Source organism: Myodes glareolus, chromosome 3 (genome assembly GCF_982192425.1).
Source record: "Myodes glareolus chromosome 3, mMyoGla1.1, whole genome shotgun sequence".
NCBI classification, from domain to species: domain Eukaryota; kingdom Metazoa; phylum Chordata; class Mammalia; order Rodentia; family Cricetidae; genus Myodes; species Myodes glareolus.
Genome location: NC_142028.1, coordinates 101835556 through 101848582, shown reverse-complemented (window position 1 = coordinate 101848582; position 13027 = coordinate 101835556). Strand labels below are relative to the sequence as shown.

The following is a 13027-nucleotide window of genomic DNA, read 5'->3' as shown; positions in this document are numbered from 1 at the left end:
CCCCAAGGAAATGGGTAAGGCTGGAGTAATCATGGCAAGAAAGTAGAAATCTTGATCAAAATTGCATAAGAAACCTTAGAAGGGTGAGTATTTCCCCTCATCCTTTTGCTCTGTGTATTTCTGTTGATTGTGTCCAAGGGACAGCGCTGTGCTGATAATAGCGTTAGAAGTCGTCATTTGTTTCGTTGCTGTGTAACAATCGTAGACTTAGTGGCCTAGACTCCCCATCTGTCAGCTTACCTATCTTACCTTACCCACCTATTATCTGAGCTATCTTTGGCTAGAAGTTTGGGCACAGAGTATGGATGGTTCGGAGCTGTAGCTATTTTTCTGCACTTGACCTTGGTTCCTGTTTTAAGCTCCCAGGTTGGCAACATTCTTTATCTCCATCTCCTGCCCCCACTGTCTTTGTTAGACAGAAGTGGCCTTCAAACCCTTCTGACTCACCTTGTTACATTATATCTCTCTGACTTCTCTCTTTTACTTTTTCTTTCAACAAAAGAGTTTTTAAGAGACTATGTGATTTGGATGCATCCATGGGGATGGTAGTTTTGCTTAATGGTCCATTGTACTATGTAGTGGCTACCATTATTGCTTCATTGTTTAAATTTAAATGTAACAGTATGCCAATATTCATTTACATAAACATTACTATATCTCTTTGGGGCTACAAAATTTCACAAACTTGAGGATGCTAAAGCAATTGTTAAATCTAAATTATTGCTTTTTATGATAAATGTATTTCTAATGATTAAAAAATTAACATTAGACACAAAATTTTGCTTATTTTTTTTCTTTTTTCCTTTTCCTTTTTCTTTTTCTTTTTCTTTTTCTTTTTCTTTTTCTTTTCTTTCTTTTTTTTTTTTGAGACAGAGATTCTCTGTGTAACAGTCCTAGCTGTCCTGGAACAAGCTCTTGTACACCAGGCTGGCTCAAACTCACAGAGATCCGCCTGACTCTGCCTCCCGAGTGCTGTGATTAAAGGTGTGCACCACCACTGCCTGGCAAATTTTTCTTTTTTACTTGGTCTGTTGAGTCCAAATGAAAATAGAGCCCCCTTAAAAAGATCCTGAACGTCCATGAGGAAGGCGACCCATGCATGGTAGCATGGCCAGCACCTGAGCATGTGGCCTTCTGTACCTCCACTCCGATGCCTTTGTTCCATATCACACAGCCTTTCCTGGAAGATTGGTCAGAACGGGATGCAATTTGCTGAAATTCTTCCACTAGAGAAGGAGGTTGCATAATTAGCTAAATACCTTCATCATCTGAACCTAAGCAAACACAGAGCAGGGACCACAGGATCAAAGGGAGGCGGTGATTGGTGGGGGGCGAAGTTGATTCCATCTGCACATTGAATGGGAGTTTCTGAATAACTTACGACCTTCAAAAATGTTTACTATTGCTTGGGATGGGATAAAGGGCACCTTAACTCTTTTTATGCTTCTGGATAAATAAACACTGGAAAGAAAGAATATGAAAATCTGCTGAGCAAACATATATATAAACTCATTATATATGAATTGAGTTATCACTGCTGTGCTACCCTGAAGGAATATATTTATTCTCTAAACAGCGTTTGGAGTAAATGTAGCATTTGATATGAAATAAATAACTTTGGACACTGATTACTGCCACCTCTATCTGCACAATCACAGCCATTTCTGACATGCTCTAGTTATTATAAATTTCCCTCAGACTTAGGTCAAAATTCTCTTATGATCACTCATGATTTTCCTTCTTAGATCAATTATCTTAGGCATATTAAATAGTTTAATTTTTCTTGTCCCTTAAAAATATTACTGTGGGACTGAGGGCTGAAAAGGACATGGGAGAAAAGAAAGAAAAAAGAGCCTAACATTTAAATTCTAAGTTTGGCAATGATGGCTGAAGTCCTCATGACAAAGCGAGCTGCCAGAGGGTCCTACGTCCTTTGTCTCCCTGGGGTGTTTACATTGGATGGATGCATCCATGGAAAGCGTAGCCTTATAACACTGTTGGATTCAGAGGACAGGATCAGGGAACATCAGTCCCCTGTATTCCCTGAAGTGGTGACCATATTTGCTATCGCAGACATTCATGAAATAATGATCTTCAAGTTCCCAGTTACTCAAAGAGATAATTATGCAAATTTTCTGCATCCCTAAAGGGATGATTCTCACATGTCATACTTTATTTAAAATACTTTTACTAATTTATCTGATGGTATTTAGTTAAACAAATTCACCCTTATCATCCCGATTGCCTCTTCTGTCTTCTTCCTGCAAACACCATTGTGAAATCACAAGTGGTGATTACCAGCTCCAGCCTGTAGAAATAGAGGGAACAAATGACCCCATTAGGATGCTTCTGAGTTTCTGATTTCCTAATAGATTAATTGGACACTAATGATTCTGAGTCACACAGATTCTTTCTCCCTGGCAGCTTGGAGCTAAGCTAAAAGAATTTATATTAATTGCCTGTGATTGGTTTGGGTTGGTCCCGCTAGTCCATTTAAGGGGAGGGGTGTGGAGAACACATTCCTTACACTGACTAGAGACTGTTCAGATGAGAAGAGTACCCTAAAACATTTATGCTGCAGTACAGCAAATCTAGAATGACCCTGGAAGACTTGGGTTGTATGGCCACTCTCTGGTCTATCTTGCCAGTGAGAGAGATTTACCCTTTTTCTTTTAACATCAAGCACATTAACAGAAAAAAAGCAATAATTTAAAAGAGAAAGTGGGGTGTGAAGAGAGAAGGATGCAGAAAGACAGAACTTTTAGGTTTCTCCTCAAAACCTCACACCCATGTCTCCTCCTGAGTTGACTTGCGTGGCCACATTGCAGGACTTATTCTGTGGTGAGGGTGAAGACACAGGAGCACACCCAGGGGTGGGAGGGACTGCGTTCCCTAAGGTCCCTCCAGAGTCCTTTCGAGATGGTGTCGTCATGCCGCATGCACTTGGAATTCTTGGTGATTTTCCAAGGTACACAGGGCACATCTTCTTGGAGGGTTCATTTATTTCTCCAGCAGCCTGAAAGAGAAGCTCTTGTAAATGAAATCAAATCAAGATGCTTCACGCATTGGAATGCAAAGTTCATCCGAATTTTAAAAATAAAGCACAAGCCTTCAAAGATGCAGGCGCTTTAGGTCCCCGTTCAGATTCCCCACTGACTGCCATTATTCGGTTTTCAGTTATGCCTTATTACAAAAGATCTGAAAAGGATATCTGAGGTATTAAAGGGTGCAAGGCATTCTCTTACCTTTTTGGTCTAAAACTGGGCTGGACAACATTGGAGATTGTCAACTTCTGACTGTTTGACAACTACGTGACGATATCATGAAACTGGATAATTCGATGAGAATACTCAATGCAATGTAAGACTCAAGGCAACGGGAATTCTTCAAGTAAGTGTGGAGATGAGCCAGCACTGCTTCTTGAACACTGTTTATTGAGTTCTTGTTATGTAGTAGATGTTGTTCTGGAAACTACAATAAACAAAGAACAGAAAATTCCCTTCCAGGTCATCAGGAGATGGAAGGAGAAAAGAGGGTAAGAAAGGATGAATATGAACACAATATATTCTTTTATTTTTTCTTTTTTAAGACAGGGTCTTACTATGTAGCTCTGCCCAGCTTGGAACTCACTATGTAGGCCAGGATGGCCTTGAACTCACAGACATCCACCTGTCTTTGACTCGAGTTTTAGGCTTAAAGGCCTGCACTAGCATGCCCAGCATTTTTTAAAATGTGTATGAAGCTGAAAAAAGTTAAAAAAGAATTACTACTGCCAGCCACAAACTTACCCACAAAAGAAATTCTCTTCCTTTCCTAGAGCATAATAAAGGACCCAAGGAAGAGTGAAAATGAACAAAAGCTCATAAATGAGAAAATGAGCAAAAACTTCAAAATAGTATGGCATTCAGACAGCTAGGATAGGTGTGAAGCATGGGAATATCACAGGCTGCTTGGCGTGACAAGGAGCAGTGGCCTCTCTAAGATGACATGTCATCTACGAGAAGGAAGTGATCCTGAAAATAAAAGAATCAGCAGCAAGTCCAAAGAGTGTGAAGGAACTCGGGCTTATAGAGGGGCAGAAAGGCAATGTGGGCCCACGATGGATGAGGGGCGCCTCGTGGGTAAGACAGGCAGAGAAGAGGCCATAGACGGCCCAATGGTCCTGGAAAGGATTCCAGCAACACTGCAAATTCCTGGAGAGCTTTAATCTAGAGAGTATCCTAGCCACACTGGAGAGCAAGACTGACTCTTCCTGAATAACTGGGTGAAAAACTGTTTAATGGCTATGGTTGTGTATAAACATAAAACAGAACACTGACAAAAGAACTCTACTAAAATTAATCTTATTTAAATAAGAGGAAGAAAGAATAGGGGCTGGGTTTTTTAAAGGATATGAGGAAAGGTCTTTTAATAATAAACAAGAATCCTATTCTCTTTGGCTGTATACCTTGCTCAGCCTAGACGTAGTAGGGAGGGCCTTGGACCTTCCACAAAGCAAAGTGCCTTACCCTCTCTTAGGATTAGAGGGGGGTGGGATGGGAGGGTGTGTGGAGGGAATGGGAGGATGGGAGGGAGTGAGAATTTGGAAAAAAATAAGTAATAAAAAATTTATTAAAAAATAATAAACAAGAGACTACGTTTTATTAGCAGGAGAATGTTAAACATATACAGGAAATTCAGTCAAAAGAATTGAAAAGGGGTCTTGAGTGTATTATAATGGGAAGCCCTTTTAGACACACACACACATATCTATACACATATATATCAAATTAATAAAATTTACATATAAAATAAATAATTTAATTTTTTTTGTATGTTGGCGGTTGAACCTCATGCATGCTAAGCACATGTAGAGCTCAAGATCTGCTGGTGTGATAAACAATGCCATTCTGTGCATTTAGACTTTAATCTACTTTAGCCTAAAACATAGGGAAGTATTCACAGAGTTTCAACAGCCCATTAAAATTGCATTTATTTAGACCCAAACTCAGGTGTACCTTCACAGTGTTCCCTTGATGAGGGAATTAAAAGCGGGGTGGGAGACTTCACCTTGAAAATAGAGTAACGTTTTGGTGCCACGGGAGAAGAAACAAAGCAGAGAATGCCGACCCATTTGCAAGTTCCAGGTAGAGGTAGGTTACAGGTCAACCCACCTCGGGCTGATTGGTCTCAGCGAGGGAACTACACAAATAGGAAAAAGCCAGGGACTGACTCAGCTCTAGCCGGGACTGCTTCCCCTGCTGTGGTCTGTTCCTGGCATAACCTCTGCTGTTGTCCTCGGACCTTGCTTCCCTTCTCCTTTGTCGCCGGGGAGAAACAGGAAGGAATGTTTATTAACAAGCCTGGCTGGGGTCACACCCAAGGCAATATCAGATTTTTACCTCTCCTGGGCCTGGGAAGAGGTCCAAAGATCAAGGGCAGCTCCCAGTTAGTACGAGGAAAAGAACAAACCTCAGAGAACACACTGCCTGCTTTAGCACAGCCCCAGGGTGCCATGACAGGCGGTCTCCTGAATGAGATCTCATCCATTCCTCCTGGCCAACCTGGGGCTCTAACCCTGTAACCTGCCACTAGGATCCTAAGCCCCTAGGAGCTTTGCCAGAGATGATGGCAGAGAAATGTTTGGATCCCATTTTGACTGTCAGGGATGCGCCTCCTTGGTAGATGTATGTAACAGCAGAGTTAACTGCCCAGCTGGACTCCTCAGCTCCCTCCTCTTCCTTCCCACTTTGTCTTCCAGTCCAATTATGTCCTTATATTTTACCAGCTCCAGTGATGGGTCTCCTTATGTGCCGGAGAGATGAGGGAAGGAGAGAATGGGAAGTAAAGGGGGAGAAAAATGGGACAGGAGGGGGGATTTTTTTTTTTTAAAAAAGTATTTCTGGCATGTTCCCTGCCTCACCCCCACTCAACAGGGAGGAGAGATAAAAAAAGAATTCTTGTTGTGAAGGGCATAAACCAGCCCAGCGGGTGCCACCCTGTATGAGGACCTCAGAGATGCCAATAAGCCACTTGAGACAGTAAGGCACCTGCCTTTCTGTTCTCATTCCTTATCAGTCCTTGGCTTGCGAGGAGAGAAGAAAGGACTTCATGGCATCGGGAGGAGGGCAGATTGGTGAACTTCAGCCTCTGAAATAAATTGGTAGGAGTCGTTGCTTAGGCTAATCATTTCCCCACCTTCCCTTTCTCATAGCTACACACCTCACAGTCGGACACTTGTATCCTAGCAAAGAAACTCAGTCCCCTAAATACATGCATCTTGTTAGGTCGGTGCAGGTCCACCTGGGTGGCCTATGATCCAACAGCATGCAGCTGTCCTGGAAATCACTCCCGTGCTCCCCGGTCCTCTGGTCTGCTCTCATCCCAGCAGTTGATTAATATAGGACTGCTTACATGGGTCAGGGAAATCCATGAAAATTATTTGTTTGAATGATTCTTATTTACTGGCACATACTGTGTCTGTGACTGTCTGCCAGAGGCAATCAGAAACTTACTTTGAGAAAGTGCCAGGGTTGGAGTCTAGCCACTGGGATAGTGAGAATTCTTATTCCACCACGTTTTCCCCTCCCCTGTGACATTGGGAAAGGTACCCAACATTCCTGTGCTACAACTCAGTCACTGACTATATGGGTGTAAAACTGTGTCTGCCTCATACGGTCATGGCGAAATCTTCAAGAATATTACATTGCACGCTTGACCTGGTAGATAGAAAGTGCCTATTATGATTACAGTGAAGACAATGGACACATAACTTTAACATTTAGCTATGATATTGCTTAATCAAGGTTAAGTATCCTAATTTAATGGGGTTGTCCAAACACAGTAAAGGTTCCTGGATTTCAAGACTGTAACTTTATTGTTCCCTCCTTTTTATGCTACTTCCTTTGAAGAGGCAAGCTAGTGCCAGTTGAGGGGCTGAAAACTTTAGGGCATTGTACTTGCTGGCTTTACTCTCGCGTGCCCTTGGTCTGTGATCCATCAAATCAGAGGAGTACAGAAGTGTATGGGTGGAAAACGGGAGGAAAAGGAGGCAGGAAAAAAACCAAGCAAACAAAACAGTCACATTATTCACTTCCCTACGGTCTTCTATGGAACCTGACCACTTTTCAGATACCCTTGTCTCTGCTCTGCTGTAGGTTTGGAAGGGCTGTCACTGCTCCATAGCTGTCCTGGTCATTTCCCACATAGACCTGCAGAGTATGGTCGCAGCAGGGTGCCTTTGAAACACAAAGCGTTTGAATGAAAGCTTTGAAGATGCTTGCTAGAGTGAGTCAGTCATGATTGAAGGACATCGCCCTCTATGGGCTACTTGTTCATAATAAAATAAATTCCCTTACCACACATGGCCTTGGTAATGCTACTCAGGCAGAGCTCTGCAGGTTTGATGCTGAGTAGCTAAGTTAAAAGAGTGACTGATATCCAGTTCAGTAGATCTCAGATCCAGTAGCTCTCAGATCTCACCTAGACATCATGGAACTTGCTACCAGGCTTAGCTAGCCTTTCTCACATTCTGCTTTGAAGTTGGTTAGTACCTTCTGGTCTTGGGCACTAACTTTGAACTTCTCCTAGGAATTCATCTTTGAAATCTAGGCAATAAAACTTTCCACATAGGTTGTTGTGAGACCTTAATGAGGTTTATATTATAATAATCTCTATTATAGGTGTTCCGCAAACATGAATGCCCTTGTTTTATCCGTTTCCTGTTTCTTTTCTTAGTTTCTCAGGGTTGCATAGGAGTCCGACTTTCTCAGTGCTAAGTCATTTTCTAGAAAGCAGTCAGATACTGGCATAAGCAAAACTACCCTTATGTGCTTAGATGACTTGAGACTTGAAGGGCCAGAGTCGGCATTTAGAGTTTGCTTTACGCTGGTCATCTGTGTCAGGAATTTGGGCCAGCAGAGAACATGGGAAATAATGAGTGTTTCCCAATGAGTTGCTGCATAACGATGCTTTGTAGCATGTCGAAGGCTCTAGGATTTTGTGGTCGCTCTTAAGCCTTTCCCTTCTCATTTTACAGACTAGAGAAATGAAACACAGGGAGGTGAAAGGTGATTTACTCAAGCATATAAATCAAGGGTCAAGCAGAGGCAGACTGGAATCTGCCCAATGAGATAAATTTCTAGCTTAAAAAGAAGCAATATTATTTTTAGAATATTAAATTCACATTCTAAAAATGATTCATCTGTAGATAAGCAAGATGAAGGAAATAAAACCTAACCCCACAATGATATGTTGTCATATACCTTTCTGGTGTTTTCTTCCATATTCTTCTCATCACCGTTTCTCATTACCATTCTTATGATCGCAGCAAAGTATAGCCTGCCTGACGCTAACATAGACATTGTGCATGCGTTACTGCCAATCCTAATAGCAGCCTTAGGTTGTGGTTACTATTATCCTCCATCTACCAACGAAGAAACTGAAGCACCGAAATGTAGTGCTACTCTAAAGTGGTTGAGATTTAACCTAAAGATTCCAGAAAAAAACTTCAACAACTCTAACACAGAGATGTATTTTTTAAAAAATAAAGCTATCAGGGTTATAGTACCAGGCATGATTTCTGTCTTGTTCAGGGGCCATATAGCTGTTGGCTACTGCTGAGATATGACTACTGATCATTTAGGGATATCGTGCTATGCTGTCTTTGGCAGCTTGCGTAGTATCTTCTACTACTCGAAGGATAGTCCTCAGGGAAGTTAACTTTCAGGCCAGTTTCAGTTTTCTTCCTCTCAGTCCTGTGGTGTCCTCAGTAACAGAGACTTTCCTTCAACTTCGGGAGGCAACCAAGGGCAGCAGCAATAGCCTATGGGGGAGTATTGTGTACCACCCTGACCAACAACGCGAAGGAGGTTTCTACTACTACATGTTTGGTACTAGAGTTTTTTTTAGAGAGTAAATAACTTTTGTGGGGAGTGTTATCATCAAAGTGATATAACTTGAAGTAGTGTTCCTATGCATATACATATGTTTATTTGTATTATATGTATTTTTAGGTAAATACACAATAATGTGATTTCCTAGGGATTTTTCAAGCATTCTTAGTATTGTTTATCCCTAGCCCCTCTCTCTTTGTTGTCCTCCATCTCCCTTCTCTCTTTTATTGTCCTCTTCTTTCCTCCCCACTTTAAGTCCCAATGTCACAGAGGAAAAATTAGTGGTAGAATAAGAATTCTCACTATCCCAGTGGTTAGACTCCAACCCTGGCCTGGCACTTTCACAACTCAAGGTCTGATTGCACAAGAGGAAATAGTTCTGAAGTTATCAATTTTGCATCCTGCTACTTTGTTGAAAGTGTTTACCAGTTCTTAGAGGTTTCTGACGGAGTTGTTAGGATCACATGTACAGAATCCTGACAGCTTCAAATAGTAATAGTTTGACTTTATCCTTTACTAGTTATAATCCTTTCCTTTCTTTCCCTTTCCTTTCCTTTTTTTTTCTGCACGAGCTAAGAGTTCAGACACTATACTGAGTAGAAGTGGAGACAGTGGATATACTTGTCTTGCTCTTAGCAGGAATACTTTGAGTATATCTCCATATAGTGTGATGTTGGCTATAGGCTTGATGTTGAATACAGTCTTTGCTATGTTGAGGCATGCCCCTCCATCCCTAGCCTTTCCATGACTTTAGTCATGAAGGGATGTTTAATTTTGTCAAAGGTTTTTTAATGCATCTACTGAGATGGACATGCGGCTTCTGTCTTTGAGTCTATGTATGTGGCAGGCAGCATGAATGCATTCATGCATGTTGAATCATTTTTGCACCTCTGACATGAAGCCAGCTGGGTCATGATGATGATGATGATCTCTCTGGTGATCTTGAATACAGTTTGTCAGTATTTTATTGACATTTTTTTCATCCATGTTTATCATGGAGATTGGCCTGCAATTTGTATGTGCATGTGTGTGTGTGTGTCTGTCTGTCTTTATCTGAATTGGACAACGAAAGTGATGTGGAGATGGGTGTGGGAAAGTCTCCATACCTCCACACTCTCTCTGAATTTTATGACAGCAGGACTGGGAAGTGAGCAGTGTAAGTTTCCACCCAAACACCCATGATGTGTCTTCTTTAGCCAAGCTGATGAAAGGAAAGTTTTCTCTGAAGGGTAAGGGAGCAGATGACGGACTTTCAGGGCAGAGGAGTAAGTTGGCCGTTTCTACTGCTGTGATGGTCCCGGATCCAGGCATGACGACACTGAGAAACTAAATTTACGAAGACAGAAAAATCACAGGCTGCACAGCTCTGAGGAAAAAAAGAATTCGAGAGAGAGGAGGAGGACTATTATTAGGATTTTACAGACTGTTGTGTGGGCCGGGGAAGGGATTGATCTGTGTCGTGATACAGGACAGAATGAGAACAAATGGATGCAAATAGAGAAAGACTTAGAACCAATGGAGACCCTCTCACAGCCGGCTCTACAGTGACAGTAAGTTGACTGCTTGGACAGTTACATATTTCTCGGTCCTTATTGATAGAGGTCTTAAGAAGGTGGGAAATTATTTACTTAAAATGATATAAAGGGAGAGAATACAAACTGTAGAGCAATAAATATTAAATTAATCCCCTTTCTAAGATCAAAGAATGCATTGAGCATATGCAAACACACCAGCTGATAGTTACTTGCCGTGTGTAATCATTTTCCCCAGTTTTTATAGGCATATAAAATTAGAATAAATGGCTCCCTTTTTAATTTGTAAAAGCTTAATTTTATTTCTTGAGGTCATTACTAAGAATTGTGATTTGAATCCCCATGTGTGACTTAAAACCTTGACTTTGTTTAGAAACATTTTAGCTCACATATTAAGGGATTGTGATGGAAATAGGAAAACAAAGTGTGGTGATAATAGGAGTGGAAAATGCAGTTTTAGGTTAAGAGCCTTAAATGAGCATGCAGCCTATAGCAAAGCCACACTAGGAAGTGACTGAGGGGGACACTTAAGTCAGTTGGAACTGAATTATCACAAAACCAGAAAAGAGCAGCCGGGGTGTGACCACTGTGCAAACTCCAGATGGAGAATCAAAATATATTAGTCTTTCTCTTTCTTCTCCTGACCTGATTTTAAGGTTCTTTATAACAAGCAAAATGTTCCTAAAATCTGTTCCCTTCCATATTTTAAAGGATTTTTATATTTTGGTCATTTCTCATCATTTAATGACTTTTATTTTTCTGGAAACTACATCTCATCTATCAACTTTCGAGTTCTGTCGGAAGTCATATCTGCCCTGTGAGAGGAGAAATGACCATGGCTATGACCACGTCACAGCTCAATGTAGTTCCAGCTCAGCTGGAAGTTGATAGCAGTATTTACATAGTCAGTGTGGTCTGCCTCCAGGAGAGAGCTAGGTGTTTTATGACCACCAGCTTTATGAGTTGTAGCTATAAAATCATCAATCTTTTAAAGCAAACATGCCACAATGTCTGCACCCAAGTGGGAATTGTCCTTCAGAGCCATGACCTTGGGAAAATTTCATACAAATGGGCATGAAATATGTTTAAATCCGTCATAGAAACAACCATGAAACCCAGTTTCTCACGGTGTCTCTACCTATCTGTCTGCCTCTTTCTTCATCTTTACCATATGTACACACAGACAGAAATTCTTAACGAAAATTTTCATATTGCTTGTTAATCAATTTTATTTTATTTGGTGGTTTTTTTTGTATGTGCATGTATGTATATGTGCATGTTCTTATATGTATTGGTTTGTATATGTGCATGTGGAGGCCAGAGGTTGACATGGGGTGTGTTCCTCAAATGCTTTTCACTCTTTTTGCTTGTCACACCAAGGTATCTTGAGCCTGGTGCTTGCAGATTTTGTTAAGATCCCTAGCCAGTCTATCCCCGGAATTCTATCTTCACCTCCCGATCACTGGGATTGCCCACTTGGCCTTTAGGCAATCGCTGAAGACCCAGACTCTAGTCTTCATGCTTACATGTAAAGTATTTTATGTACTGGGCCATATCCCATGCTCAATTTTATTTTTAGGTTAATTGGCTATGAATATCTCGGGTTATTTGAAAAATCAAATCCATTCTTTTTTTCTTTTTCACGAGACAGGGTTTCTCTAATGATGTGAGATGTCCTGCTGTATATGTGTTGCTTTTATTGGTTAATGAATAAAGCTCCTTTGGGCTGTGGCAGGGCAGAATATAGCCAGGCTGGAAAGATTTTTAAAGAGAGTAGGTGGAGTCAAAGAGATACCATGTAGCTGCCGAAGGAGACTGTTGCAGGAACTTTATCTGATAAGCCACAGTCTTGTGGTGATACCCAGAATAATAGAAATGGGTTATTTTAAGATAAGAGCTATCCAATAAGAAAACTGAGCTAATAGGCCAAACAGTGTGGTAAGTAATATCCTTTCTGTCTGATTATTTGGGTCTGGGTGGCCAGTACACAAACGGGCAGTCTCCATTTATACTCCAAGCCCTGACTGTCCTGGAACTCTGTAGATGAACCTGGTCTTGAACTCAAAGATTTGCCTGCCTTTGCCTCTCAAGTTCTGTGATTAAAGGAATGTACCACTACCACCCTGCAGATGAATTCTTATAAATGAAGAGGTTACAATGATGACATTACAATGGAAGAAATACAGAAAGGCAGCTGACTCTCATGACCACATTCAAAGAGGGGATATAAAAATATATGGAACCTTGGCAGTCTTTTTAGCATAAAGATGACCATCCAACATGCTATATTGAAGGATGCCTTTAGATGTCTAAATGCTATAATGTTTATAAGGTGCAAACCAAATCTACTTCGTATCTCACCTTGTATACATGTTGCTTCTTATATTAACTCTCTTCTGAATTAATGACTGCCACCAAATTTGCGTTCTATTGCTGGGATAAAATACCATGAAAAAAAAAACAACTTGACGAAGAAAGAGTTTATTTGACTTACATATCTTGGGTCACAGTACATTGAGAGAAGCCAAGGCAGGGACTGTAGCAGAGGCAGTGAGAAATGCTACTCACTTTCTTGCTTGCTCATGGCTTGCTGAGTCTGCTTTCTTATATACTCTAGGATGA

The 13027-nt window shown here is 41.1% G+C and overlaps 1 long non-coding RNA gene across 1 annotated transcript; it reads right to left on the bottom strand.

Moving 5' to 3' along the window:
* Positions 1-2131: 2131 nt before the first annotated feature.
* Positions 2132-3170, bottom strand: LOC125412356 (uncharacterized). Its single transcript, XR_007235575.3, has 2 exons — positions 2786-3170; positions 2132-2308 (listed from the first exon to the last, which is right to left on the bottom strand). It is a non-coding gene; the product is annotated as an uncharacterized LOC125412356 (long non-coding RNA).
* Between the last annotated feature and the right edge of the window lie 9857 nt (positions 3171-13027).